Source organism: Bombus pyrosoma, linkage group LG1 (genome assembly GCF_014825855.1).
Source record: "Bombus pyrosoma isolate SC7728 linkage group LG1, ASM1482585v1, whole genome shotgun sequence".
Taxonomy (NCBI): Eukaryota; Metazoa; Arthropoda; class Insecta; order Hymenoptera; family Apidae; genus Bombus; species Bombus pyrosoma.
In genome coordinates, this window is record NC_057770.1 from 11,551,561 (window position 1) to 11,561,125 (window position 9,565).

Here is a 9,565-nt window from a genome sequence, read left to right on the forward strand (position 1 = left end):
AAATTTCACAATGTTCCCTGTAACGGACATAATATATTCATAAAAATTGTCTGCAAGTGTTCAAATATTTTCGTGAACCACTGTATACATTGGAACGGAAGAAGCAACGTGGTCTAGAAAGTAAACGAGGATGATGCACGTCGCGGAACGAGAAAGATCGTTCGGACGAGGGGTTGCAAGGTCTTGAGCCAGGCTAGCTATAGTTATATACAGTGCTCACAATGGCAACGGCAGAGTGCATTACGGTTAATACACGAAGGACCGCGGTCGTTTAGCCGAGGATCTCGGCAGTTACCGCTTCGCAAAGGATAAATCATCTCGTGATTTCAACCACGCCTACCGTAGGACAGAGAAGCGGCTCCCCCAGAGCGTAACGTACGGCCTAGACGTTCTCTATACTACTCTCTCTTCTCTCTCCTTCTTTCTCTCTCTTTCTCTGTCTCTTTTTCTCTGTTATATGCCGCTCGATGAAAACGCCGCTTCCGAAAGCGGAAAACTAATAATCCTCCGCCGCGGATATCCGTTCTGGAACAGGCACTAGCATGGAATCGAATATATTGATAGCCCAGTTGTGGATGTTTTCGCCTGTCTACTGGAAATTTGGCTTCGAAATCACCACCAACGATTATCTCACTATTCCACGAGTTTCAGTGAGGAATATCACAACGTTTAGCTATTACTGGATTTTTATTCCATTATGATGTTGTTACGTATGTCGAATGGACTTGGCAAAGAATTTAGATTCGGCTATAAAGAAGTAGAGGTTTGTTTCTGTTGACTAGGAATGTTAGTTCAATCTAGCGACGAATGCTTCGTAAGATTTTGCAGTAAATAAACATCTATTAGGGCCATTTTGGACAAACATTTACCAACCAATAATATTAATAAATTGATGAGCTTTTTACAAGTTATAGATTGTAGGCTTTTCCTTTACAATTGTACAATTTTGCATGAAGTAGAATACTCGAATTGTAATTAACTACCGACTGTAATTTATAAATTTTACCTCTAACATTTTGTTTTATTACCAAACGTATTACTGCTGTGTAACGCTGTTTACTAATACCGTGATTTGTAATTGATGACTTTTAAAACTGACAGAGGAATGAAATAACTTTAGAATGATCGAGAGTTGTTGGAAAACTGAAAAGGGATTAAATTAAATTTAAAAGTGTTAGAGTTAAATTTAAAAGGGTTAAAAGCGTATGGAGGACAGAGGAAATGGATTTTTGATATAATCGAGTCAATGATAATGAAATTATTTTTTTTTTATTTAAAAGTGGCTAGAAGAAAGGAGAGTAGTAGGGCAACGTTGAGTTATTTGAATTAGCTACAGCTTCAATATCTTAAAACTCAATCTCCACCTTCGCACAGAATAATTAATTTTGTAATATTATAAGATTATTAGATACATTAGCCTTTAATATACATACTAATGAAAAAATGAAAGAAATATTGTGTATTTTAATTCAAGAAAAAAAGATATAGAAAAAGAGAAAACGACCGAAATACGTAATTCTATGATACAATAATTTAAATAAAAAAACATGAAAGTTATTTGGATCAAATAGAATTTCAAACTTAAATGAAAAAGCAATATTCATTTTTTAAGCAACATTTTAATACATTTGTGCGCCATATCTCGCACGTGTGACTACTGGCGAAATTAAATTTATGGAATTAAATTTCTTAACAAAATTAAGAGAAGTATATTGCGAGATTGAACGAATTCCCACACCCACATGGATGGAGAGTGGCAAATATAAACGGTGAACTAACGCGGTCTATTTCCCACACTCGGCACTGTGGTCGAGTGCTGGGAGATTTTCCCATTTTCCCCAAAAGGGCCGTGAAATTGAGCAGACAAATCGTAGCTCGAGAGAGCGCGACGAATTTCACCAGGCCGTGCCCTCTGCTACTGTATCCAACGTCTGTCACCTTCAATTTCCAGATCTCCCCCTTCTTTCTAACTATTATTACTGGAACATATTAACTCATTTTAGCTGTCTGCTAGGAAAAAATGTTCATCTGTTTCGATGTACATTATTTAAAAGTATTAAACACAAAATATGTGAACCCCTTCAATCGAAAATTCCTCAAAAATCGCAAACGTTCTGTCTCAGCTACGATCCAATCAAATCCAAACCCCTGCAACCACTCGCACGTTGATCGAACCTAAGAGCCGTAGCACTCGAGTCACGTCGTACACAACGAACTGTCTGAGGGAAACCACGTGACAGTAGAGGAGAGTCACATAATTCCTTTCCCGTTAATCGGTCTCATTACCGCGCCTACTCGTAAAGCGAGCCACCGTGGTCGAATCGCCTCTAGCCTGTCGCCTCTAGGAAGGAGTTGCAGGGTACGTCTAGAAAAAGAGGGTGAAAAAGGCGCACAGCGTGGAGTAGGATCGTTTGGCGGTAGAATCGGTCGTGTGCAGTGGCCGTCTGCCTCCGGGGCCAGAGAAGGAGAACGGTGGCCGTGGAGCGAGCGAATGAAACCCGAAGAGACGGAGAGCTGGACGAGGGAGGACCGGAGACAGGGAAACGGAGTTTAATGTTCCCCTCCAGTGGGTGACTCGAGGGTGTAATTGCCGTAGTGGGCGGAACAGAGCGGGTATAGCGGTGATGGGCGTGGTTCGCTGATTACACCGCGTTGATACTGATATCTCGGCTACCAGCGACGAGGCCGCACCCCTCTCTCGCTTTTCCGCTCACCGGACTGCGCCGATATCCGTCCTAGCCGCCCGGGAATCCATCGACACGTATCGAGTTCAATTCGAAAATTACCCGATCGACTGACTCTTCCTTTCGATACTCGGGACTCGAGCTATAGTTTTGGCTCTCCTCGATTTCCACGATTCAGGGTAATTTGCTCTTATAAGCGGAAATGGCGCTTATTTTCGGAACGCCGGCAGCTTGATCGGGTGACTTGCTTGATTAAGTTGAGAGAAAGCTTGTGGTTGAGAGAAACCACAAGGTGATTTTCGAAGATCGGGAAATTGGGAGAGGTGATTGGAGAAGAGAACAGCGGAGTTGGGTATCGTTCGATTAATGCGGAACGGGGATGTATGGTTGGTGCACTTTTGGAGGGTGTTTGTGTGGAAATGATTTAAGCTTTTGAGGGCTCAGTTTGTATAGAAAGGAACGAAGGCGTTACTTCGATTATGGAATAGGTAAGTAATTCTTGGTTTTTAATCGTCAGCCATATAAGAGTCAACGACTAAAATTGTAGAAAGATTTGAACGGTAGTAAGAGAATAATGAGCGCAGAGGAACTTAGAATATCAGGGTCATATCACGTATAAAAATGGTAGACAAAATACTGACTTATACAAAAGGATAAAAAGTTTCTTTTAACACTTTTAAAGAAAAAAAAAGGTTCAATCTATTGGCAGAACAAAATCGGGTATTTTATATATTAGAAGCTAATAGTTTCTTTTTATCGGCTTCCTCAATTTTATTTTTTCTATATTTCAAACAGAGGATCACTTTTATTCAATTTCGTTAATGGCTCAAGTCGGATTAATTTTTCACAAGTAGTTGATTCGTTAAATGGAACATTTCAGAATATTATCAACAATTTAATTTCTCCAACGTGCTTTCCACGCGGTTCCCTCGAATTCTTGCAATGCATATTGGCTCGTTGCTTCCTTTAGCTTTAGATACGAATTTACGATATCGAGGAAGTCGAGAAACCGAATCAAAGCTCGCCAAGGGACCTCCTCTTTCTGATATCGCGTGGACAACTGCCAGGAGTGCAGAAATTTCAAATTCACCTACTCCGTTTCTTTTCCAATGAATTCTCATTAAAATTACATTGCTTTTTGTCCAATACGATACGGTATACCTGTTTCTACGTTATTTTTATCGTAATCAAAAATTTTTCAACTTTTTATTCAAGTGTTGCGAATCTTGCAACTTTGATCGTATCTTTGCTTCGTATAGTAGTTTCATTAAAATTTCCTACTCGGCCTCTTTCGTGAATTTATAAATACATAAGAAAAATTGTCTTAATTATTATCAAAATTCTACGATCGACTTCTAATCAATCTACAATAATTTACAACCATACAATGTTTACTAAATTCAACGTATACTCTAAATTACAAATACTATTACTACGATGTACAATCCTTACTGAAAATTGTACCGGTTCTGGAGATGATACACATGATTACAAAATCAATCTTCCAATATCTCAATTTCTTTTAACCCAAGATCAAATAAATTTTTTATTCGGGTTTCGCCATTTAAATAACTTGTATGAAAGTATGAATTTGTATCCGCAGTCTACTTATGACCGAAAGTATAGTTTCTGAATAAGAAACGATTTCTAATTGTATTCATAATGCTTTTTTGTTATCTTATGTTAAACTTCCCACAGAAACAAGAATTATGAAACAACGTGACGAACAACGTATCTCATTTTTCTCTTTCATGAACTGAAATTATCAGTTTCTCGAGTTTCTCAAAGAAACGCAACAGCGTTCCACGTTAGAGTTCGTTTGTCCCCTTTCGCGAATCGCGCGCGTCAAGTGATTGCCAGCGAGATGAACGAAAGTTGTGCAGGGTACTGGTGCCATCGGCGATCCACGCCCCGCTGACTGGACTGTTTTTTATTGCCACCGCGCCCGAAAGATCGACCCGGGCCGCAGGACGATTCTCCTTCGGGGGACACGCGGAACTGTGGAACGGGGAAAAAGGAAGCGTACTAGGAAAAAGCGGGCAGCGCAGGGCCAGGGGAAGCTTAGGAAAACTAGAGTCCAGTCCGTCTGCAACTGTAAGCAGGGATAAAGTGGGTGGAGACACCGGCGGCGAGTAAACGTTCGAGTCAGCGCCGCGCGTTTGTAAACGTATACGCGGCCCCTTCGTGTTACGTGCAAGCGCGCCAGTGTCCTCGATTTTGTGCGATTTTTGAAATGCGAAAAATCGCGGTACCTTGGATTTTATGTAACATTTTTTAAAAATACCAGAAACTATCCTTGAATTTATGTGATTTTCTTTTAAACACGAGAAGGTGGTCTCTTTTTAAATATGAAAAGTTAAAGTATTCCTTACTTTATGATTTCTTTTTAAATACGAAAAATTATGATACCCTTAATTTTACGTGATTTTCCTTCAGTACGAATATTTACGATATTTTTGAAATTATATAGGTGTTTCTTTTTGAGATATGCAAAATCACACGCGATTTTTTATTTAACTGCGAAAAGTCACGGTATTCTGAACTTTGTGATATTTTTTTAAATACAAGAAATCATGATGTTTTCGAATCGGTTTAATGTGATCTTTTCATAGTAGGAAATAGCAGACCCAAACATCAAAATAGCGCGTTTTGGATTTTCTCTTTCCATCTTTACCAAAAATATGCAAGTGCTTTTGATAATATTAATGCTGGTTTTTATAGAAATGGAGACATCCTAATTTTGTCACTTCAATTATGAACGTAGGTATTGTATGGAGCCGCAAAAAGGCGAACAGAAGGAATATTGGTCAAAATATTTCGTTCGTTTCAAATTCAGATGCAGTTTTCGCTGTAACGTGGGTATTATTAGCCGAAGTGAACATATCTACCAATGAATCTACTAATGAATGGAATAAGTAGAATGTTGCTATTTTTTCTCTCTTTTTCTCTTTCTCTCTCTGTCTGCCTTGTTTTCAGCTCTTGTCGCTATTTATTATCATTTGATAATAGAAGAATCGATTCGTCCGTGCATTAGTATCAAAGTAATGTTATATAAGCCAGCTAACGAAATATAATAGAATTATAGATACTGGAACTGTCATACATCTTGAAACGTCTATGATTACAGCTACATATACGGAGCAATAGAATTACGTTAGTGAAGATACACTGTATTGATGTTATGCCGGGAGAATCAATCCTAATTTCTATAAAACATTTCTTCTGACACGTTTCATATATTTGAGAAATTCTATTGAGAAGCGCTACGATTAACTGTGATATTTTCCTCTATATGCTTAAACATATCACGAACCAGCATAATAATGAATATTATAAATAGAGAGACAGAGAGGGAGAAAGAGAGAGAGAGAGAGAGAGAGAGAGAGAGAAATTATTTGAGAATATTCTATTTGAATTTTCTCACCACTAATTAATTTTCATATCCGTTTCATTAATTTCCATTCTTTATGTAGTAGCACTAGGATTTTCCAGTTTCATTACAACATATCGGTTTCAGTCCAATTCCCATGGAACGACTACGATATTCTTTATTATTCTTCTTTTCTGAATCAATATTTTGCGGTATATTTAGCAATCTTACAACTTCGGATGTAAAGAACGTAACCTGTCGATGCTATAAACCTTCCATTCTTTTGCCATATCGCTTTCAACAGTATCATATTACACCGGTAAAAATGTAGAATTAAAAAGGATGATGCAAATGAGATGGATGAAATATTCTTTGCGTTTCTCCACGTGTCACTTCTCCCCTCTATCTTTCAATCTTTCTAACTACACAAAAATTTATATTTCAGAAATTAATCTTTCTACAAAGTAATACGAAGGGACTTAAAGAAGTAAATAAATATAACACCACACAAATTTCATAACTTAAATGTTATTATATATTTATACATAATGTAATTATTACAATTTGCTGTCCATGAAGAATTGAAAATTCATGTCTCTCATATCTGACGATAGAAATGCAAGAAATTTGAAGGACGAGGAAATTATTTTCTAAATCGTTTGTTTTGAATTTTTCGCTATTTTATTTCACTAGGAAAGCAAGATGTTAATTACGGTAGTATTACAATTGCATATAGGGCACGATTGAAAAATATAAAAGTACGTACAGTATACTCTGTAGAAATAAATAAATTCAACTAATTATCACAGACCGCACGCATTTGTCACCATTTATCGTCCTCCTAAATCCGCGAACGTGGTCAATGCTAAAAATTCAGAACATTTAAATGACAAACGACTGGAATTATAAATCATTACTTCTGATGGAAAGAAGTAAGGAACCAAACTTTCCAAAAACTCTGTATAAACGCGTCACAGCTCGTTGGAACTCGAGATGGTTCGCGAAACCGTGATAACGTATTCAAGAATGGGAACAGCCGAGAAATCGCGTATTCATTTCACACCGTCGATCGAACGTACCGCTAGTAAGAAAACAGCGAATCAGATCGATTCAACGTCGGGGATTTGTTCGTGGATCAGATCGTGGTATCGAGTGGGCGTATTGTTCGAGGGTCAGCCAGTTGAGATCTTGGTTTTGCCGTTTAACGAGGAACGTCCCTTCTATAAATGAGACTCGATGACCTGGCGGAAAACGAGAACGAGTTCGTCCTCAGTCCCGGTTCTTGCGTAAAGGAACGATATCGTCGAGGAAAAAAGGATACGTGGCACTGGTACACGGACTGCGCTCGAGTTTCTTCGATATGATATCGTTGCTGACTCTTTCTATTTCATAACCACAGCACGCAAAAAGGTTTCTTCCGACATAAACAGACTCTGCGTGGGTAGAATTTAGTGAGAATTAAGTTGAGGAAAGAAGAGATTATCATTGGTAAAACTATCTAATTTTGTTCGTCGCGACGAAGTATGATCGCATATTTCGAGATGGAGGATATTTTCGACAGAGGATATCCTTTGAAGGCTTCCCTTTAAAGGATGCTTCTATCATAAGACTGTATTATTTCGAGTTGCGACACTTTTGCAATACACGAAGGGCTCGAAAGCTAATCGGTATAACCCAGTCTCCTTAAACACGAGTTACGTGAAGCAAATACCTTTTCATTGTCAAAACTTTCAGCCGCTGCACCAAGTATCTACAACGACGAGATATCTCCAAGATAGAAGTCATTTTTAACGAAAGATTGACTCACAATGATTTATTTACTTAGAAAGATTTATTTTCACGCGTTTAATAGATTCATATAACGATAACAGCAACGAGTATCGAGAACGTTCTCGATCGAAGACTAAACACCAATATGTTGGGGTAATTGTTTTTAAACGCAGGCATCCTCTACCTGGTAGAACGTACGTATTCTCTGTGGAAACGAGTCAAAGGGCACCGCTTCCTTTCCGCCGATCTATCATGGCCAGTCGAAAATTTATCGACAGAAGGCAAGGAGACAGTGGCTACTGGTATTCCGCTATCCGATCCCGTATTTCGAGAATCGTTTCGTAACCGAAGCCCGATGCTCTTTGCTCGGCAATGCCGCCGCGACGCACGCCGTCTGCATATCAAGATGCCTCCGTAGCGCCGTGCCTTCTCTCCGCCTCGCGGGCACGTACGTCGCTCATTGTCAGTCTGTTACCTTTTTGTACTTATTTAATACCGTCCTCTGGCATTTTCCACGTAGCGTGAATGCGTAAAACGTGGCACGGTGGCCACAAGGGGTGAGGGGAATCGCCGACGATGGATCGCGTGAAATCCTACGTAGAAATCGCCCGTGACGCGTCGCTTTTAATTGCATTTGGCGCTGGAACAGACTGCTTCCAGGAAAATCGTCTAATCTGTGTCTTGATGTGACGATGATCGACGATGAATCGCGAGTGAGGCTTGTACGAGGCTGTTGTACAAAGACGTTGCTTTGACGAGAGTAATCTTTTTTTAGTTCTTGCACATTTCTTTTAAGTTTCCACGTTCTGATAGGATATTTTTGTCTCAATCGTGTCTTTCCGACGTTAAACATTTTCTTTAAGTTCCAGGGGAGTGCGAAAGAATTGATAGTGAAACGTTTGCTTGTTTCAATTTCTTGTTACAATTTTATGTTAAAGTTCTTCTTGGAATATTAAACATATTTTTGTTTGTTGCAGCAAGAATGAACTGAAGAGTCAATCTTGATTGCAATTGCATAGTTAAATGTAAATAATTGACGAGTAGAGCATCAAAATACACAAGATCTCTTTCTGTAAGATGCACAAATAGATTTTTAGGTGTTGTCTGGATATTCCTGAATATCGTATTTGACAATATAACTAACAATTCTTGTAAACAATTAGTGGTATCGTGCCGACAAGTCTGAGTTTTGTAGAAGTACAAGAAGTGGACGTCGGTTCTGTTTATAGAGAGCAGTCACCAAGTTGAATAGGAAATGCTTAGTCAACGCATTCATATAGGTTAAGAGATAGGAGGATTAATCTTGATGAAATAGAAAGTGATTTCCGAGGCTAATCGTGCGGTTTCTAATTCTATCAGAATTGTTATCGGAATGGACATTCTACTAATTCCAATTATAAAAAATTTAAGTGAAACTCATCGTCATGGTAACGAATCACTAAACAATAGTAATTACTACAAATTAGGCTGGATATACCGAAGAAAGGTCCGTGAGAATCGACATGCAGCTATAAATTCATTAATATCGCGGTGGACAGTTATTGTAAAGCTCACCAATGATGCGCAACAATGAATTAGCGTGCGAAATAATGCATAAATTATCGAGGTGCAGGACGAAGATTTCGATTATACAGCAGTGGTCGATAGGCACGCCGACTCGGTTAAGAGCCGAATAAGGGTGTCGAACTCACGCATTACCGGCTCTTTTATTATTCATATGCGAAAGTGAAGCGGGTATAAT